This window comes from Nomascus leucogenys, chromosome 12 (assembly GCF_006542625.1).
Source record: "Nomascus leucogenys isolate Asia chromosome 12, Asia_NLE_v1, whole genome shotgun sequence".
Classification (NCBI taxonomy): Eukaryota; Metazoa; Chordata; class Mammalia; order Primates; family Hylobatidae; genus Nomascus; species Nomascus leucogenys.
Window position 1 is genome coordinate 27130578 of NC_044392.1, and position 13697 is coordinate 27144274.

A 13697-nucleotide genomic window follows, 5' to 3' on the forward strand; every position below is an offset into this window, starting at 1 on the left:
AAAAACTCAGAACATGGTCATTTAAAAAGTAAAAATACTATCAATCTTTCCCAGGTTAATTACCCAACAAACTGATCCCACAAAACAGGAAGCTACAGGCTACTATACTAAGATGATCTCTTTTTTTTTTTTTTTTTGAAGCAGAGTCTCACACTGTTGCCCGGGCTGGAGTACAATGGCATGATCTCGGCTCACTGCAACCTCCGCCTCCCGGGTTCGAGCAATTCTCCTGCCTCAGCCTCCCAAGTAGCTGGGATTACAGGCGCCCGCCACCACGCCCAGCTGGTTGTTTTTTTTTTTTTTAGTAGAGATGGGGTTTCACTGTGTTGGAACAGGCTGGTCTCCAACTCCTGACCTCGTGATTCGCCCACCTTGGCCTCCCAAAGTGCTGGGATTACAGGTGTGAAGGATGATATCTTCTTTAAAGATAAGCCTAGATACTTGTTGAAGACAAATTTAGAAACCAAAACCACAAATTGAGTGAAAATCTAGCCCTATAAAAATGATTAAACATTCTCTTGATTTTATTTTATTCCTGGAAATGTTTGTTTTATCTTTTTAAATGTCAAGAAAATAGTATGGGGCTACTTATAGCAACGCTGATGGTGAAAATATTTTGTACAATTCACATCAAACTACTAATTGCAAATTAAAAGAATTGCTTAATGTCTTATTTCCATAAAGATTTGAAGAAATCTTCTCTTCAGTCTCAAATCAAGAAAGAAAAAAACTTCAATATATATTATTGTAACGAATGCCATTTCTCTTTCTCTTGATAGCTGCAAAGTATACAAGAACGGGGTGGTTGATTAGCTCTAAGGTAAGCCATTACCCTTTCTTGCTGCCTTCATTTCAGTTGCTATTTCATGCTGGGTGGTAAACAGATCTCATATACAGAAAGAGAAGAAGCAAACCAAAAACTTCCAAATTTGCTAGCAACATATTACAATATTACAAATTACAAATTTGTAATATTACAAATCGAACATATTACAAATCGATCCAGAAGAAATTCTGATGGCTTACAGGAATGAAATGCTAAATCTGAATTAAAATAGAGCCTTAAAAATCACCATAACTTAAGTAAAAGGATACAGAGAAAATTTATATTTGCCAAGGTAAATATAGTTTCTAATGATAAAGAAAACTGCAGGGTGGGGTGGGGGTATAGAACAAGGTAAGTATAAAGGTATTGTACAAAGGGATATCTTATGAAACATTTGTTTTATCTTGTCTGGAGTCTTGAGTACAAAAATCTGGTAACCAGGCAGACCAAAGTTTTCACTGCCAGGTTTTCTCCAACAGAAGAGCTCTCTTCCCATAAGTTAATAGTTTCCACTTACAAACTACCTGAAAGATGAGGAATGAAAATGTTACTACTGCCATTGCTGAACTATTTCAGGGGCAAATATGTCCCCACTGGCCCGCAGGATAACTCTTTTTATACTTTTCAGGACATTAAGAGAGAGAAATCATTGCACTGTATTCCCTAGAAACTGATTATGCATTTAGCATTATGCTGTGTTTAAATGGTTCCAATAGTCTGATTCAGGGAAAGAAAAATTGGTAAAAAGAAAAAAATCTAGAGAGTAAATTTGCATAATACTGAGTAATTTTTTTCTATGCACACTTGACCTTCCATATTTAAGAAATAAAGGACAAAATCAAATGAAAATAAAATCACCTTGTCCTTACTTAATAAAATTTCCTGGCCAGGCACGGTGGCTCACGCCTGTAATCCCAGCACTTTGGGAGGCTGAGGCGGGTGGATTGCCTGAGCTCAGGACTTCGAGACCAGCCTGGCAACACAGTGAAACCCAGTCTCTACTAAAAAATACAAAAAACTAGCTTGGCATGGTAGCACATGCCTGTAATCCCAGCTACTCAGGAGGCTGAGGCAGAAGAATCACTTGAACCTGGGAGGTGGAGGTTGCAGTGAGCCCAGATCGTGCCACTGGGTGACAGAGCGAGACTCTGTCTCAAAAAAAAAAAATTAATTAAAATAAAATTCCCCTTCCTAGGATTACTTTTAAATGTTTAATACATATGTGTTCCTAGAGTTTTCTTCTTATACAGTGCTCTCAGTTGGCTAAGGGAATAATTTCTAGAACTTCACTTTATAGACTAAATAAGGTATTTTGCTACATTATTCACAGATTCATATCATGTAAGTGAAGGTCAACAGATAGAACAGTCTCGTAAACAGCCTAATAGGAATGAAATTGTGTACTGAAATTGTGAAAATCAAAAGAAAATAATTGTGTTTTTGAAGCAAAAGCTAATGTCAACCCACCTTCCAATTACCCATAACAGTTGAGAGTAGAAACAGTTTATGTTTCAGGAATGTACATCTAATCATACAAATTCACTCACTCACTCATTCAACAAATATTTGAGTCAAGAAAGTTAAAAAACCTAACGTTCTGCAAAAAGAAAACAAAACAATTTTTCTCCTCAATATTAATTCCTTTCTTTTTAGACGTAATTCTGATTGTAGTGGTCAATTTTTACAAGAAATAAAATTAAGAAAGAGGAAGGACAAAAAGAGGCTCAATAATTCATCATCTACATATCTGGAGCTAAGGGCTTTCTTATGACATTTTATTTTTATAGGGCTAAAAACATTTTATAGCACAATCAAAACTGATATGAATTCATTTTCTGAGAAGGTTCCCATATATGCAGGAGCTTCCTAAGTCCTGCCAGTTTTCTCCAGAATGAGAAGAGGGAACAAGTCATTCCTTTGGCGGCAGCCACTTCACCAATATCCAGACGCATAAATTGCTCCAGAACTTACTACTCAGCAGGTGTATCTCCAATTTTGTACCTCAGATTTCAATACGATATTTTAATGGCCTTGAAGCCAGATAAACCCATTGATTCTATTTCCACTTTCCTCACTTAATTCCTATAGGATCTCAGACAAGTTTTTTTTTTTTTATGCTTTAGGTTTTAGGGTACATGTGCACAATGTGCAGGTTTGCCACATATGTATCCATGTGCAATGTTGGTGTGCTGCACACATTAACTCATCATTTAGCATTAGGCATATCTCCTAATGCTATCCCTCCCCCTCCCCCATCCCCACACCCCACAACAGTCCCCAGAGTGTGATGTTCCCCTTCTTGTGTCCATGAGTTCTCATTGTTCAATTCCCACCTGTGAGTGAGAACATGCGGTGTTTGGTTTTTTGTCCTTGTGATAGTTTACTGAGAATGATGTTCTCCATTTTCATCCATGTCCCTACAAAGGACATGAACTCATCATTTTTTATGGCTGCATAGTATTCCATGGTGTACATGTGCCACATTTTCTTAATCCAGTCTATCGTTGGACATTTGGGTTGGTTCCAAGTCTTTGCTATTGTGAATAGTGTGGCAATAAACATACATGTGCATGTGTCTTTATAGCAGCATGATTTATAGTCCTTTGGGTATATACCCAGTAATGGGATGGCTGGGTCAAATGGTATTTCTAGTTCTAGATCCCTGAGGAATCGCCACACTGACTTCCACAATGGTTGAACTAGTTTACAGTCCCACCAACAGTGTAAAAGTGTTCCTATTTCTCCACATCCTCTCCAGCACCTGTTGTTTCCTGACTTTTTAATGATGGCCATTCTAACTGGTGTGAGATGGTATCTCATTGTAGTTTTGATTTGCATTTCTCTGATGGCCAGTGATGATGAGTATTTTTTCATGTGTTTTTTGGCTGCATAAATGTCTTCTTTTGAGAAGTGTCTGTTCATGTCCTTTGCCCACTTTTTGATGGGGTTGTTTGTTTTTTTCTTGTAAATTTGTTTGAGTTCATTGTAGATTTTGGATATTAGCCCTTTGTCAGATGAGTAGGTTGCGAAAATTTTCTCCCATTTTGTAGGTTGCCTGTTCACTCTGATGGTAGTTTCTTTTGCTGTGCAGAAGCTCTTTAGTTTAATTAGATCCCATTTGTCAATTTTGGCTTTTGTTGCCATTGCTTTTGGTGTTTTAGACATGAAGTCCTTGCCCATGCCTATGTCCTGAATGGTACTGCCTAGGTTTTCTTCTAGGGTTTTTATGGTTTTAGGTCTAACATGTAAGTATGTAATCCATCTTGAATTAATTTTTGTATAAAGTGTAAGGAAGGGATCCAGTTTCAGCTTTCTATATATGGCTAGCCAGTTTTCCCAGCACCATTTATTAAATAGGGAATCCTTTCCCCATTTCCTGTTTTTGTCAGGTTTGTCAAAGATCAGATAGCTGTAGATATGTGGCATTATTTCTGAGGGCTCTGTTCTGTTCCATTGATCTATGTCTCTGTTTTGGTAACAGTACCATGCTGTTTTGGTTACTGTAGCCTTGTAGTATAGTTTGAAGTCAGGTAGCATGATGCCTCCAGCTTTGTTCTTTTGGCTTAGGATTCACTTGGCGATGCGGGCTCTTTTTGGGTTCTATATGAACTTTAAAGTAGTTTTTTCCAATTCTGTGAAGAAAATCATTGGGAGCTTGATGGGGATGGCATTGAATCTATAAATTACCTTGGGCAGTATGGCCATTTTCACGATATTGATTCTTCCAACCCATGAGCATGGAATGTTCTTCCATTTGTATGTATCCTCTCTTATTTCGTTGAGCAGTGGTTTGTAGTTCTCCTTGAAGAGGTCCTTCACATCCCTTGTAAGTTGGATTCCTAGGTATTTTATTCTCTTTGAAGCAATTGTGAATGGGAGTTCACTCATGATTTGGCTCTCTGTCTGTTATTGGTGTACAAGAATGTCTGTGATTTTTGTACATTGATTTGGTATCCTGAGACTTTGCTGAAGTTGCTAATCAGCTTAAGGAGATTTTGGGCTGAGACAATGGGGTTTTCTAGATATACAATCATGTCATCTGCAAACAGGGACAATTGGCCTTCCTCTTTTCCTAATTGAATACCCTTTATTTCCTTCTCCTGCCTGATTGCCCTGGCCAGAACTTCCAGCACTATGTTGAATAGGAGTGGTGAGAGAAGGCATCCCTGTCTTGTGCCAGTTTTCAAAGGGAATGCTTCCAGTTTTTGCCCATTCAGTATGATATTGGCTGTGGGTTTGTCATACATAGCTCTTATTATTTCGAGATATGTCCCATCAATACCTAATTTATTGAGAGTTTTTAGAATGAAGGGTTGTTGAATTTTGTCAAAGGCCTTTTCTGCATCTATTGAGATAATCATGTGGTTTTTGTCTTTGGTTCTGTTTATATGCTGGATTACATTTATTGATTTGCGTATGTTGAACCAGCCTTGCATCCCAGGGATGAAGCCCACTTGATCATGGTGGATACGCTTTTTGATGCGCTGCTGGATTCGGTTTGCCAGTATTTTATTGAGGATTTTTGCATCAATGTTCATCAAGGATATTGGTCTGAAATTCTCTTTTTTGGTTATGTCTCTGCCAGGCTTTGGTATCAGGATGATGCTGGCCTCATAAAATGTGTTAGGGAGGATTCCCTCTTTTTCTATCGATTGGAATAGTTTCAGAAGGAATGGTACCAGTTCCTCCTTGTACCTCTGGTAGAATTCGGCTGTGAATCCACCTGGTCCTGGACTCTTTTTGGTTGGTAAGCTATTCATTACTGCCACAATTTCAGAGCCTGTTATTGGTCTATTCAGAGATTCAACTTCTTCCTGGTTTAGTCTTGGAAGGGTGTATTTGTCGAGGAATTTATCCATTTCTTCTAGATTTTCTAGTTTATTTGCATAGAGGTGTTTGTAGTATTCTCTGATGGTAGATTGTATTTCTGTTGGATTGGTGGTGATATCCCCTTTTTCATTTTTTATTGCATCTATTTGATTCTTCTCTCTTTTCTTCTTTATTGGTCTTGCTAGTGGTCTATCAATTTTGTTGATCTTTTCAAAAAACCAGCTCCTGGATTCATTAATTTTTGGAAGGGGTTTTTAGGTCTCTATTTCCTTCAGTTCTGCTCTGATTTTACTTATTTTTTGCCTTCTGCTAGCTTTTCAATGTGTTTGCTCTTGTTTTTCTAGTTCTTTTAATTGTGATCTTAGGGTGTCAATTTTGGATCTTTCCTGCTTTCTCTTGTGGGCATTTAGTGCTATAAATTTCCCTCTACACACTGCTTTGAATGTGTCCCAGAGATTCTGGTACGTTGTGTCTTTGTTCTCGTTGGTTTCAAAGAACATCTTTATTTCTGCCTTCATTTCATTATGTACCCTGTAGTCATTCAGGAGCAGGTTGTTCAGTTTCCATGTAGTTGAGCGGTTTTGAGTGAGTTTCTTAATCCCGAGTTCTAGTTTGATTGCACTGTGGTCTGAGAGACAGTTTGTTATAATTTCTGTTCTTTTACATTTGCTGAGGAGAGCTTTACTTCCAACTATGTGGTCAATTTTGGAATAGGTGTGGTGTGGTGCTGAAAAAAATGTATATTCTGTTGATTTTGGGTGGAGAGTTCTGTAGATGTCTATTAGGTCCACTTTGTGCAGAGCTGAGTTCCATTCCTGGATATCCTTGTTAACTTTCTGTCTCGTTGATCTGTCTAATGTTGACAGTGGTGTGTTAAAATCTCCCATTATTATTGTGTGGGAGTTTAAGTCCCTTTGTAGGTCACTCAGGACTTGCTTTATGAATCTGAGTGCTCCTGTGTTGGGTGCATATATATTTAGGATAGTTAGGTCTTCTTGTTGAATTGATCCCTTTACCATTATGTAATGGCCTTCTTTGTCTCTTTTGATCTTTGTTAGTTTAAAGTCTATTTTCAGACTATATTTCAGACTTTATTTTATCAGAGACTAGGATTGCAACTCCTGCCTTTTTTTGTTTTCCATTTGCTTGGTAGATCTTCCTCCATCCCTTTATTTTGAGTCTATGTGTCTCCCTGCACCTCAGATGGGTTTCCTGAATACAGCACACTGATGGGTCTTGACTCCTTATCCAATTTGCCAGTCTGTGTCTTTTAATTGGAGCATTTAGCCCATTTACATTTAAAGTTAATATTGTTATGTGTGAATCTGATCCTGTCATTATGATGTTAGTTGTTTATTTTGCTCGTTAGTTGATGCAGTTTCTTCCTAGCCTTGATGGTCTTTACAATTTGGCATGTTTTTGCAGTGGCTGGTACCAGTTGTTCCTTTCCATGTTTAGTGCTTCCTTCAGGAGCTCTTTTAGGGCAGGCCTGGTGGTGACAACATCACTCAGCGTTTGCTTGTCTGTAAAGTATTTTATTTCTCCTTCACTTATGAAGCTTAGTTTGGCGGGATAGGAGATTCTGGGTTGAAAATTCTTTTCTTTAAGAATGTTGAATATCGGCCCCCACTCTCTTCTGGCTTGTAGAGTTTCTGCCGAGAGATTAGCTGTTAGTCTGATGGGCTTCCCTTTGTGGGTAACCTGACCTTTCTCTCTGATCACCCTTAACATTTTTTCCTTCATTTCAACTTTGGTGAATCTGACAATTATGTGTCTTGGAGTTGCTCTTCTCGAGGAGTATCTTTGTGGCGTTCTCTGTATTTCCTGAATTGGAATGTTGCCTGCCTTGCTAGATTGGGGAAGTTCTCCTGTATAATATCTTGCAGAGTGTTTTCCAACTTGGTTCCATTCTCCCCGTCATTTTCAGGTACACCAATCAGACATAGGTTTGGTCTTTTCACATAGTCCCAAATTTCTTGGAGGCTTTGTTCATTTCTTTTTATTCTTTTTTCTCTAAACTTCCCTTCTCGCTTCATTTCATTCATTTCCTCTTTCATCACTGATAGCCTTTCTTCCAGTTGATCGCATCGGCTACCGAGGCTTCCGAAATCTTTGCGTAGTTCTCAAAACTTGGCTTTCAGCTCCATCAGCTCCTTTAAGCCCTTCTCTGCATTGGTTATTCTAGTTATCCATTCATCTAATTTTTTTTCAAAGTTTTTAACTTCTTTGCCTTTGTTTTGAATTTCCTCCCGTAGCTTGGAGTAGTTTGATCGTCTGAAGCCTTCTTCTCTCAACTCGTCAAAGTCATTCTCCGTCCAGCTTTGTTCCGTTGCTGGTGAGGAACTGCGTTCCTTTGGAGGAGGAGAGGTGCTCTGCTTTTTACAGTTTCCAGTTTTTCTGCTCTGTTTTTTCCCCATCTTTGTGGTTTTATCTACTTTTGCTCTTTGATGATGGTGATGTACAGATGGGTTTTTGGTGTGGATGTCCTTTCTGTTTGTTAGTTTTCCTTCTACCAGACAGGACCCTCAGCTGCAGGTCTGTTGGAGTTTGCTAGAGGTCCACTCCAGACCCTGTTTGGCTGGGTGTCAGCAGTGGTGGCTGCAGAACAGCAGATTTTCGTGAGACCACAAATTCAACTGTCTGATAGTTCCTCTGGAAGTTTTGTCTCAGAGGAGTACCTGGCCGAGTGAGGTGTCAGTCTGTCCCTACTGGGGGTGCATCCCAGTTAGGCTGCTTGGAGGTCAGGGACCCACTTTAGGAGGTAGTCTCTCCGTTCCCAGATCTCCAGCTGCGTGCTGGGAGAATGACTACTCTCTTCAAAGCTGTCAGACAGGGACATTTAAGTCTGTAGAGGTTCCTGCTGAATTTTTGTTTGTCTGTGCCCTGCCCCCAGAGGTGGATCCTACAGAGGCAGGCAGGCCTCCTTGAGCTATGGTGGGCTCCACCCAGTTCGAGCTTCCTGGCTGCTTTGTTTACCTAAGCAAGCCTGGGCAGTGGCGGGCTCCCCTCCCCCTGCCTGGCTGCAGCCTTGCAGTTTGATCTCAGACTGCTGTGCTAGCAATCAGCGAGACTCCGTGGGCATAGGACCCTCCGAGCCAGGTGCAGGACACCATCTCCTGGTGTGCCGTTTTCCAAGCCCGTTGGAAAAGCGCAATATTAGGGTGGGACTGACCCAATTTTCCAGGTGCTGTCTGTTACCCCCTTCTTTGACTAGGAAATGGAACTCCCTGACCCCTTGCGCTTCCTGAGTGAGGCAATGCCTTGCCCTGCTTCGGCTCACGCACAGTGCGCTGCACCGACTGTCCTGCACCCACTGTTTGGCACTCCCTAGTGAGATGAACCCGGTACCCTCAAATGGAAATGCAGAAATCACCCGTCTTCTGTGTCGCTCACGCTGGGAGCTGTAGACCAGAGCTGTTCCTATTTGGCCATCTTGGCTCCACCTCTCAGACAAGTTATTTAATCTTGCTAAATTACAGTTTCCTCATGTGTAAAATGGGATGATAATATCAAATGCATAATGTTATTTAAAATAACATTATTTAGAATGTATGTGAAGTACTTAGCATATTGCCTAGTATAAACTAAGTACTTGTTAAATAAATAAAATTATTAATTAATGACAAGAAACATTTTTCCCATTTCCATAAGAATCATTATTCAACTGTTTAAAATTTTTGGTGAATACACATTTTAGACATCCTTCTGTATGTGTATACCTAAATAAACAACTCTTTTCTGTTACATTATGATTATGAAACCAATTCCTTTAGAGATTAACAACACAATGATGGATTAATGCACACACACTCTGTTTAATTTCCAATCATGTATTTTATGTGTCCTAAAATACCCTTTTTTCTATGAATCCATTCATAAAAGCAACAGTGAACAACTATTCAGATAAAGTACTGCTTTTATCAACTAATTCACACTCTGCCCCAGCTTTGCATGTAACCCACACAATAAAGAAAGATGTACACAAATATGTCCAGAAGAAGGATAGGAAGGACAGGGTACAGTAGAATCTAAATTTGCCAGAGCAGTCACCATTTCCATCATTACTTTAGAATTTAGCTTTTAAAGATAAAAAAATAGTTGAAGTCATGTATGGAAAGGACAAAAACCACTATCACAAGTATATGCCTCCCTTCTGGACCATCACCACCAAGAATGTAACTCATAGGCAAAGTCCTTGAGAGTATCCTTTCTCCTGCCTTAGTCGGGTTGGTCCATAAACAAAAGCTGACTCAGATCACAAAGTAGAAAGAAGTTTGTCATAAAGTCTGAAAAACTGAGTTTTATCTCATATACTCCACGCCCTTGACATTATCATCACAGAGAAACTAAATCTGCCTTTCAAGGATTCTCTTTAATTTCCAAACCATTAGGTAGTAAGACTAAACTTATTCTCAAAAAAAAAACATTGATCTCTACTGGATAAAATCATAGTCCAGCAGAGAATACAATTTAGCTTGTTGACGATCAGCTTAAAACCACCTCTATGAGATATAAGCAGCTTGCTTAACTTTTGATCAATTTACAGTAGGTTCAATTTAGTGCCTATTATCAAGAGTATTACACGAACTGTTCTCCCAGTATAACTTATATACACTGACATGTTTGCAATTCTCTTAATTCTTATTCAAAGAGAATCATCACTTACTTGCTCATTGTGAGAAAGAAATGAATGCAGCATTGAAGTGTCAACAAGCATTAGGAAGACAGCTTTGTATGACCACAGCCTATTATTTTTTATGAACCAATTTCGGGGCTGTCAACAACTAAAAAGGTATTTTAGCGAGGAAGACTGTTTTCAAACATAACCTTAGCAGTGGCAGAAGTGTAAAAGTAATATCCTGTCAAATGAACACTGTGTACCTTGATTTGCCACGTTTTAAAAATTGTGACAGCATCTTTTTTTTTATTAATTCCTATTATCAAATCCAAAGTGTAAGCTGTATTTTCACTTTACGTCTACCACAAAATCATTTCAACTTTGTAAGTATTATACCGTACCAATCTGTTAGTGCCATTAGAAAGGCCAATATAGACTGTCCCTAGCACAATCAGTAGGCAGATAAATAATTCAAAGCTGAAAAACTCTTTGACCTTAGACTTTGCCTTCTATTCTTACTCCACAGGGAGCCTCCTTTAGTTCTATGTTGGATGATAAAACATCACAAATTGGTCTGCTACCATGTTCCTGAAAGCAGATGGGTTTGCAGTGGTCGGTCTGATGTATTCACCTTGATGTTTGCCAAAAATCCATAGAGGCAGAGATGAAAAGAGAACATATAAAAGTGTACTCTAGTTTCAAACATGCTACTAAAATCATGAACTAGAAACAATAACACAAAAGGGCTGGGTCATTGCCAGCCTTTGTTCCTTGAATATGGGGTGGGGGGAGCCTTAAGTGTGGTAATACAGAAGCAAAGGAAAAAACCTCAACAAAATCATATTGTGAACAAACTGCTTCCCAGTCACTGCACACAAATGCTGCCAAACACTTCAGAATCAAAGCCTGACACAAAGGTCAAAAATACAAGCCATATTCTAGCTTCAGGTAGAAACAAATCTCTTCAGGGAAAGAAGCTACAATGAGAACTAAAGGGGGGTGGGTAGAGAGGAGAGGAGGAAGCGTATTTCAAGAGCAGTCAATATTCATGATGTGTACCTTGTTCTTGAAGGAAGTGCTGGGATTCCAGTGGAAAGTATTTGAATAGAACAAAGCATTCTTTCAAGACTATAAGACTAGGAGGCACTGAGGCCTATGGGCATAGCCTGGATTTCCCACAGATCCTAAGTAATCTAGGTCAGAGTTCCAGATGACTGTCTACGACAAACATGTGGGGTTACTTTTAGACTCCAGTTACACCTACCCAATATTCCTGTGGTTACATTTGGATATGCCTTCGTTCTCAGGGTTGCTGACTGCTCATTGTTCCAACTGGGGAACTTGACATTTTTGGAATTCATATCAACAGGCAATAATGAAACTTGCAACTCCTTTTAGGATAAAGCACAATAGCTGAACTCCATGCTGTTATTTTCCGAAGTTATAAATATTTCTCACTTTGCATTATCTTTAAAATTGTGATTTTCATCAAAACAGCTCTTTGAACTCTTTTGAAATACATACAAATTTTAAGAAAGAGCTCCATATTTATTATCCACTGTATAAAAATAATATTCTTTTACTTCTCTGAAAAACTTTTAAGGAATGCCTCGATAAAACTAGGGTTTGATAAACATGCCTATTTTAACATAATTATTACAGTTTATAATTTTATAACTTTGACCATGTGTGCATCCATATATGGCCAAAGTTAATAATTGTTTTTATAAGCTGAATAATTTTTAGTAATTTTAGAAAACATTCTACCACTTCCTCAACCACTTTAGATGCTTCTCTTTGAAATTCTTCAAGCTCAATTACATTTTCTTAAATTGAATAATACAAAAAGTGACTGTACGACCAGGTGCATTGGCTCACGCCTGTAATCCCAGCACTTTGGTAGGCTGAGATGGGAGGATCACTTGAGCCCAGGAGGCTGAGGCTCAAGTGATCTGAGATCATGCCACTGCACTCCAGCCTGGGCAACAGAGTAAGGCCCAGTCTGAAAACAAACAAACAAACATACACACACCACCCCACAAAAAGTGAACATATATAAAAATTAAGCTTTCTGTTTGCTGAATAGTACAAACTCATTCATGTATTCAACAAAAACTTTTCTTAGCACTTACTAAGAATCAGGCACTATTCTAGATGTAGAAGATAAAATTTTTAGCAAGAATAAGTCTCTGACTCTACAGAGCCTATAATCTGGTAGTAGGCAAGAAAGACATTAAGCATACAATGTTGATTAGTTAGTAAAAAGTAATATAAAAATAAAGCAAGATAGGCCAGGTACAGTTGCTCATGCCTGTAATCCCAGCACTTTGGGAGGCAGAAGTGGGTGGATCATGAGATCAGGAGTTGAAGACCAGCCTGGCCAAGATGGTGAAACCCTGTCTCTACTAAAAAAAATACAAAAATTAGCCGGTTGTGGTGGCAGGTGCCTGTAATCCCAACTACTTGGGAGGCTGAGGCAGGAGAACTGTTTGAACTCAGGGGGGTGGAGGTTGCAGTGAGCCAAGATTGCGCCACTGCACTCCAGACTGGGTGACAGAGTAAGACTCCGTCTCAAAAAAAAAAAAAAAAAAAAAAAAAAAAAAAGGCAAGATAAAGACATAGTGAGGAAATGGCTGACCTATTAGGTAGGGTGGTTTTGCCTCTCTGAGTGAGATTATTTAGAAAAATATTTAGAGAAAGAGTATTACAGTCAGAGGGGAAAGCAATGTGCAAGGCCTTGAAGTGGGAGTGGAATGGCAATACTTCTCTTAACATTTTCCAGCACTTTTCTGATCTTTATGTTTCCAGTGTCTTCAATGAATTGCCAAAAATGATTCCAATATTTTTCTGAATTAACTTACCTCAGAAATTTATAAGTATAATTTACATCATTTTTACAAGATGATTTAATTCATATATTTGAATAATATACTCCTAGTTGCATGTCTATATGAAAACTTACCATTCAAATATTTATTTAACATTTGTTATGTGCAAGACATTGTAATAGGATCTGGGGGCTCAAAAAAACACAGGGCATAGTCCATTATTTCCTTAAATTGCGAAAGGCTTAAGATCAACTTGTAAAGACAAGATATAGGTATACATATCGATGGAAAGAAATGTATGCTAACAGCCAAAAAAAATTATGTGGGCAATGTTAGCTATGGGAAATCAGTGGAGAAATGGCTGCAAAAGTGGTAAAGTGGTGAAAGTGGACTTCCACAGGAGATGGGGCCTGGGCTGGGCTCAACAAAACCTACAGATCATGAATGAATATATTAACAGCAAGTGTGGTGTAAACAAACCCTCCAAAGCAGGAAAGCACTTGGCATACCCAGTAGATGTGACTCTAATTGACTGCAGAAGGGAATTCATAAAAGAACAAGTTGAGAGAGAACCAGAATATAGAAAGGTGATCTT

At 38.8% G+C, this 13697-nt stretch overlaps 1 protein-coding gene across 5 annotated transcripts in view; it reads right to left on the reverse strand.

The window, feature by feature from the left end:
* RABGAP1L (RAB GTPase activating protein 1 like) overlaps nucleotides 1–13697 on the reverse strand; it is an 856710-nt gene that overhangs the window by 376425 nt on the left and 466588 nt on the right. The gene's annotated exons all lie outside the window — the stretch shown is intronic.